This window comes from Populus alba, chromosome 1, assembly GCF_005239225.2.
Source record: "Populus alba chromosome 1, ASM523922v2, whole genome shotgun sequence".
NCBI lineage: Eukaryota > Viridiplantae > Streptophyta > Magnoliopsida > Malpighiales > Salicaceae > Populus > Populus alba.
Genome location: NC_133284.1, coordinates 51,742,565 through 51,750,868, shown reverse-complemented (window position 1 = coordinate 51,750,868; position 8,304 = coordinate 51,742,565). Strand labels below are relative to the sequence as shown.

At 36.2% G+C, this 8,304-nt stretch overlaps 2 pseudogenes; both read right to left on the bottom strand.

Moving 5' to 3' along the window:
- Positions 1-259: 259 nt before the first annotated feature.
- On the bottom strand, positions 260-3,856 carry LOC118053336 (protein NTM1-like 9; annotated as a pseudogene).
- Positions 3,857-5,844: 1,988 nt separating this feature from the next.
- On the bottom strand, positions 5,845-8,062 carry LOC118053335 (uncharacterized; annotated as a pseudogene).
- Positions 8,063-8,304: the final 242 nt, after the last annotated feature.

Sequence of the window (8,304 nt, the reverse complement as noted above, 5' to 3'; positions counted from 1 at the left end):
AATATTTCCAAAACAGCCAGTTTCAATTCGGTTTGATCACATTCTCATAATGCTTGTACTGTTAGCCCTTTGTTTCTGGCTTTCTGCCGCATTAGCCCACCATTTTGATGGTGAGATTCCAATGCTGCAGCAAAACTACAGAACCGCCCTTAATTCTTAAACACTAAAACCACCAAGGAACACACAATACCTTCTCACAGCCGGTATATGGATGATTTATCTTTGATCTAATCCAAAGAAAGATGAAATTATCCAAATCTTTGTGAAAACTTGGAATGAGCATTGTGCCATTTCATTTGAAGCTCCTGTACTGTATTTGAAAGACATGCACGAATGCAAAGAAACCAACTAGAATGAGAAGCTGCTAGATGCATACAACAAAGGCATCATCTACAATCAGAGCTACTTACTGTACTAAAAAACTTACACAATTTACACCACCAACAGGTCATTTCTTAAGTGCTATTCTGCTCCTCGTGGAAGAAAACATGCACTACAAATTATCACTTGCACCATCCTGTATCCAGAGCAACTTCACGGTCATAAGGGATCTCCATATTCCGGAAAAATGCTACGATTGCGATTAAGAGGAGGAAAATGCTGATATAAACTGGAGGTGCAGGTGGAAATGCTGATGATGCTATCTGGCTGCTCTCGGATTCACCTTCCTTTTTCGCCCCCTAACCTCAAATCTGAAGAAGATTCTTCAGCAATTTCCCTGCTAGTCTTGGAACTAGGAAGTGGGCTTTCTTTCTGCAGATAGTCAGCTGTAGGGGTCTGTTTTCCAGCATCTCCAGTGGCCTGCAGAAAATAATTGTATGAAATCAATTGTCGATGGGTGCATTCAACAGAAACCCCACATTGTCGTAGAGCGATAGCACTTACCTCTGTTACAGCTGATTGCACCTCATCTTCATCTTCAATGTAGCCTGCATCTTTAACCTTGCAATATCCAAGTGACTCAGACAAAAGCTTCGTTTGCACCTGCAGAAGGAGTCTTCTTGGGCCACTGCCCTGGGCAATGAAGATGTCTGACTGTGGTCGGACTCGAGGCTGGCGGGTCCTAATCTTGATTCCAGTTCCGCTAACACCACTGCCATTGTCTACAGAAGTCATCTGACTGGTAGCTTCTTCCATACCATTAAACACACCAAAGGATGAGATTGCAGATTTGGCAGATGGAGCATCTTGTCCAACAAAATTATTGCCGAAATGATTAATATTTCCCCTTCCAAGTTCTCCATAAAAAACAGGAGTGGGTGCTCTCAAAGTTCCGAGAGCAGGCTGCATTTGAAATAGCTCATTGCTACAAAATTGATCGCTAGGCCACGCTGGGACTCTCATGAGTGAAACATGCTGGTGTACATCAAAATTACAACAGGATTTTAGAGCTTCAGAGGTTATTTTCAAATAAGAATAAATCAACTATATCAAATTGCTCAAACAGCAATATAAGAAAATACAAGATTTACCAGTTAAGAGCTATGACAGCTAAGAGAGATTCAACAACATGGTGATTTGAAAGCTACCAAAAGACCATAGTTTTACCTGTAAATTGTTCATGAAACTGTATATACCATTGTCCGGAGCATAAAAGTTTCCTGATGGTATCTGACCACACAACTGAGTCTCACTTCCAACACCCAAGTTGTTCTTACTCGTTTCTTCACCAGAACACTCGTCATGGTTATTGAAGAAGCCATCTAACAATTCTGTGATGGATACATCCTGTTCAATGGAGACATCCTGAAAAGGAAATTCATTTTGATCGTTGCCAAAGTCACTGGCATAAGGTGAATCTATGTAGCATCCCAGGTCTGCCGGAATATGTGATTGCACTGGGGAGAACACTTCATGATCAAGTTCACCAGATACAGGCTCGTGTATAATAGAACTTTCATCCAGCAGCGGACATGCCTGAAAAACAAACTTAGGAAAATCAACTTTCTCATAATGTTTATCTTGAGTGGAGTACAAGAGGCCAAAATACAGAATACAGTACTCACCTCCACAGCTGTTGCTTCTGGCACTTGATCTTCAATATCTGAAGTTGCATGTCTATTACTGCAGCTATCAACAGGCACCACAGAATTAGTAGTCACGTTGTCAGACTCAGGCAACCATATCTTTATATCTTCTGACTGCTTCCCTGAATGCATGTCAGATGTAGCTGTTTCTTGAACTAGATCTGATGATGCATTATCAGGAGAGGACTTAGCAGCTGTAGGAGAGTATCCAATCTGCTCTATCTCATCATACTTCACACCATTGGTTCTCTCTTCTGACTTTTCTGAATAAGCGAAAAAGGACAAATGCAACCTGATCCAGGTGAAAAAGAGGAACTAAGTGAGTTGAAGATATAAACAGCATCAATGAGAATCATCGGTATTCATTTCAACAATAGCATCACTGTACAGATTACAACACAAAATGAAATTTTGGTAACTTCAAAAAATCAACAGTGAAAAAAAAACATAGATTCCATGTACATCACTTACTACTAAAACTGAATTCCTTCAGTTTAGCTGCCGGCACTATGTTCATACGTACATCAAAATAAATTAACATTGAATGCATGGTTAATAGGAAAAAAACATAACACACAAAAAAGTAATTACACAGCATGTAGACAAAAATTTCCTCAGTTTTTCCGACAAATGAAATCAAAACTGAGCATTTCAACCAAGTATAGCATGTCAAAATGAACAAATTAATAACAAGAACGAGATCAAGAACGCTAGCAACCTGGCCAGGGCCGGTACCATCAAGATCCTTTTCAGTGGGACGATACTCATGCATGATCCAGTTCGTACGCTCTCCCTTTGGAGCACGACCACGGTAGAAAACCAATGTTTTCTTCATACCAATCAAGGTGGTATTACCAGCCGATTTCCGAGACTTTATTGTTCGATCCTTCCCCGTAGCCTTCCAATATCCAGCATCTGTTGCTCTATTTGCACGATGACCATTAGGATACTTCCTATCTCGTGGGCAGAAGAAGAACCACTCTGGATCATCAGTCTTTATCACAGATAGCCCTACAACCCAACATTCAAATTCACTTCTCGTTTAGCTAAAAATAGCAGAATTGTAAACTATGGAGCAGTAAATTATAGGAAGGATACTAAAATACCCAATTTCCAAAACATAATGATAATCTTTATAGCAAGTTCAAGGGAATCTACTTGTAACCCTAAGAAAAACCCCACATTCCTAATGACTCCAAATTTAGCTAAAAATATCAGAATTATACAATAAGTGCAACTTAATTTATAGAAACGATACTAAAAATACCCTGATTCTAAGAAATCAATATTTTTTACTAGTAAATTCAAGGAATCTTAGTGATGAAGGAATTACCCAGATAAGCAAAAAAGTGGAATTTATTCATAGGGAATAAATAAATTAAACAACCAATCAAAATAAAATATCAAAGATTCAACCTTTAAAATCAAAGAAAACCCACCTACAAAACAAATAAATAATAAAAAAAATAAAAAGAACGGATTTTTTCTTTCTCTTTTTTTACCAGGCAAATCCCAAGGCTCCCATTTACAAACATCAATTTCAGGGATGACTTCGACTTCAGAAATCACGACCGTTGATTTTGAGTCTCAAGTAGTGTCTTATCAGTTCTTCATCAGTTGGCCTGAATCTAAACCCTAAAGGTAGGGAGTCCATAGCCACCATAGCCACCATGCTGTCTTCGTTTTCCTTTCTTTAACCAAAAGCCAACAAAGAAAAAAATTCAATCAAAGTTTGAGTGTTTGCATCTGTTACTCCAAAATCTATCAATCTCTCAGTGTACTTGCCTGCTATTTTATTGTTGTTATTGGCGGTAGGGTCTGTGATCAACTAAAATGATCAGTCTTTAACACACGTGTTCTTCTTTTATTCAACCTCTTTAGTTTGTACTACTGGCCAATGGCTTCATGACAAAACAGCAAGTGTCCAATGTCAGGTCTGAAGAAGAATTTTATGTGTACGATGTTGTTGGCGTGAAGACAAGTACGATTCAGTCCTCAACTTTCGATATGTATTCAAGTCACGTCTTAAAGTAAAATTTCTTTTAATTTCATCATTTTATTATCATACTAGAAAAAAATATTTCATTAAAGAAATGAAAAAATATCTATCTAATTTATTAAAATAGAGTAAATAAATATACATTTGACCCATCAACTTTTGGCATATATATAAAATTATATTATGATTTAACAACGAACAATCACAAAAATGGAGATAAAAATGAGATGGATTTGAGACCATTTCGATAAATAATAAAAATATCCAGATAATAAATGTTAATTATAAAATTTATAAATTCTCATGGGTCATCTAAGTTTTTGAATAAAATAAAATTAAATTCCCAAATTTGTTTGCAAAATCTACATATGAAAAAGATGCAATCATGATGTTTATATAAAAATATTATCTAAAAACATGAGTAGATGATACTTATTTAGAAAACAATTCTAAAAAGAAAAATATCATTGTCAATGATTATTTAATAAAGAAAATAGATTTACAGGTGCTTTTAAATAATATAAAACACTCATTAAAAAAAAAAGAGAGAGATACAAGTGGGAGATAAATTCTATACGAATATATTCTTATCATTTTTTTTTATTGGTCATAGATTTTATGTTCTCTCATCTCTCAGTTTTTTTTCTTTCAAAATGAACTTCAAAAAATAATTAATAATATGTTATTAGTTACTTCCTGAGTGCCATAAATTTTTTAACAACTATCCCTTAAAAAATTGCTAGTATTTTCTTAAACCAAAGGAATGTAATTAGAGGAGATTGGATTATTAGGTAATAGGCATTCAAGTGTTAAAACTACAAGATTTAGTAAGTTTGAGGATTGGTTTGAAATCCTAACATATTGGGGACTAATATATATATATATTCTTTTCTCTCATAACAAAACACGACAATATATACTAGTGAATTGGTGAATGGACTACGAACCTTCCTGTCTCCAGATGCAGATGCTGGTTCTCAAGTACACATGTACTGTTCACCTATATTTAAAAAAAATATATTTTTCAGTTTTAGATTAATTATTTTATATTTTAAATCATTTTATTGTTAAAAATAAAAAAAATATATTATTATTTTAATACATTTTAAAAAAAAAATCTCCATCCTGCATGGCTCAATTGTCCTCAATTTCAAATTTCTGGTTCTGTTTAGTGGAGTGGTTCAGGATGGTGGGATTAAAGAAACTCTCTTCCCTTAACCTTATCTACAAAGGAATATTTTCTCACTTTTTACCTCTCTTTTTTTCTTCACTTTTTCTAAGTTCTAATAGATTGATTCACATGCGATTGCTTCTCGAAGTCGTCTTTCTATTAATTGCAGATTTTCAGCATTAATTATAACCCATATATGGTATTATAGTTGTCAAAACCTACATGTAGCCCTCTTAGCAGGCACATGCCTATGATACTGCTCTCCTTAGCCGCTGTTCTCACATAAAGCGAGCCAACAAGAGACCCCGACCCAATAAAGAGCCAAAGTATTTGAATTGTGAGGACTGAGGGTACATAATTGGACCCCACATATGGAGCTGATTCCTTTCCAGTCCAGCAGCACACCAGAACTTTTGGAAAAGAGAACCTGATAATAATAGTCTTTGAAAGAAATCATCAAGATTTGAGGAAGCCTCGTCGTTTTGCTAAACTTCAAATCTTGATTGAACAGAGCCCGTTGGGCCAAGGCCGATGACAATTATCTCTGTGATCATCCCTCCACATCATTTCTCCACCAATGTAACTCATGTTTTTTCATGCTTTGAAGGGGAAATAAAGTTGAATAAAATTTCAAGGCAACAACTGTAGGGAAATGAAGTTTCGCAAAACTTAATGGTGTATTGTCATACGCGAGCACACTTGAGTAATAATCAACAACCATCGCCAAACATAACATGACATACTATATATGAGGTGAATAATTTTGTGTGCTACTGCCCCAACAAATTAAGACTTCTCTTGTGAGTTCTATCTTCATTCTATACATGTTTACCTACCTACAAAGCTGGATGGTACCCGTGATTCACATTGGCATCTGCCCTCTGCACTGGTCTCCTAAAAACTCCACTTTAATGCAGAAGTCCAGGGCTAGCCGAAGCGCGGTTCCAAGTCCGAGCACAACAATGACCCCTGTTGTAATGTGTCATAGTTTTTGACATCAGCATGCATATTGTTCTTCATTTCGTAAAACTACTATTTGCATATGGACAAGTCAGTTAACTGTTGAAAACTAGTATAGACGTGCTTACCGATTATTATGTTAAACAGGTAAGGCAGAGACACCAAGGGTGATGGATATCAGCACATCCAACAAGAGGCCACCAGTAAGAATTGAGAATGCCACCCAAAGTGGACTAAAACAACCCTGTTTTGAAGATGAATTCATTCAAAGTCATCACACTGAATACGATATCCCAAAAAAATACTCTCAATTCCCTTACCCTATTGTGATCTCGTGGTCTTAAAGTTAGGGTCGATTCTCCAAACCCAGTAGTTTGTCTGCTTCATGAAATCACAGAAACAGAATAGCAACATTAAGCACTGCATGGTTTATCATAAAAAGTTCTTGTCATCAATCTGTGCTGCCAAACCAACAGTCTATAAATAGTGCTTCCAGATATTGTAAACCCTTATCCAGGTTTTTAAAGCATGCCACTTGGCCTTTTGGTATTTTGGAAAAACATACCCCACATTTCCAGCAGTGTCATTGTGATTTTAGAAAGCTGACATGATAAACTATCTTAGACAGGCCCCAAAAAAGATGTATGAGCTTGCAGCACATTCCAAATCCAATGCATGTATAATTTAGACCAGATAAAAATGAAAACTGCTATCTTAAGCATACATTGTAACTTTGCTCCCAGAAATAGAATACCTACACTTGGCTGGGATTCTGGAGGTGACACATTTACAGCTACGGCCCTGAAAAATAAAAGGTTTAAATTATATAAAGTTAATTCAGCAACCTCTCTGTGCCAAACTTCATAGCATAAACAGACATGGTGAAGGACTGACTTACTGGCAAATCTCACATTTTGTTGGATCCTCTTCTGCTAAACCAGGTATCTATACATGTGCGGTGGGCTTTTGCAAGACCACCTTTACATTTGCATCCAAGATCTATGAGAACTTCTTCCTTCTCCTGCTGGCAAACTCTGAAGAATAAATGAATTAATCTTAATTATTGCTTATGTGATGAGTTCCATGTCTCTTCTTCATCTTAGTTCTTTTTCTCTATAATGGTTCTGGTTCTCTTTTTAATCTTAGCAATTAAATTATATAACAATTTTCCCTTCTAGAATTACGAAAACCATGATGATGGATGAGATTATAAGACAAATGATACTTCTGGTTTTCGCTGAACTACAAACACAAGCTGGATGATGCTACTTTTGTCAATCCCTGAAATGTGGTGTTAAGGAAAACAGCAAATTAAGTCCCAATACGCCAAATAAAGATTTAGATTTCAGTATCTAATGTTGTACAACGCTAAACGAATACCAGGGGATCACTAGGAGTTCCAAAAAATCAAGTGCATATAAAAGCACACTGGAACTTCAACTTCAAAGGAGAAAATTCACAAGTTTATGACATGGAACAGACTCATGATTTTCATAGTCAATTAATGTCATAATCCAATCAAATCAAGCAAGATCAAAATGGGAAAAATACACAATACACATGAGATTCCAAACAAAATTATAACTAGAGCAAGAACTAAGAAGTATAAGTACCAACCTGCATTGTTCGTGCAGACTTGAAATCCTTGACAAGGACCCTTTTCTGGGAGAATCTACACCAGGCAAACTCTTCCTTGCTGCAGCCACAGTAGACTCACCATTAGAAAAACGCAATGGCAATCACTGGTGGAAAACCAGAATTCCCTGACAAGAAAACTCATTACCGCCTTCTTGCGGCAAAAAGCCTTACTGTTATCCTGCTTCTCCAGGTCAACCTCAGTAAGGGCTAAATCACACCAGCACCAGCTCTGGTGGTGCTGTCTCTATCAGACACGTCATTCTGCATCTGATTCTATTAAAAAAAACAAACATTCAACAAAACTTCAGTAACTAAAAAATAAACCCTAGAAACCACTTAACTCTTAAAAAGATTAAAAGGGTTTATCTTTTTTAGGCATCATCCTTGCACCCCAAGTAGAATCAAACAAAAATATTCATTCTTTTGTCCAAATATATATCAAATATAGAAAAAGACAGGCAAACACAAAGTGATAACCCAATTAAGAAATTCCGTCAAACAGCTAAAAC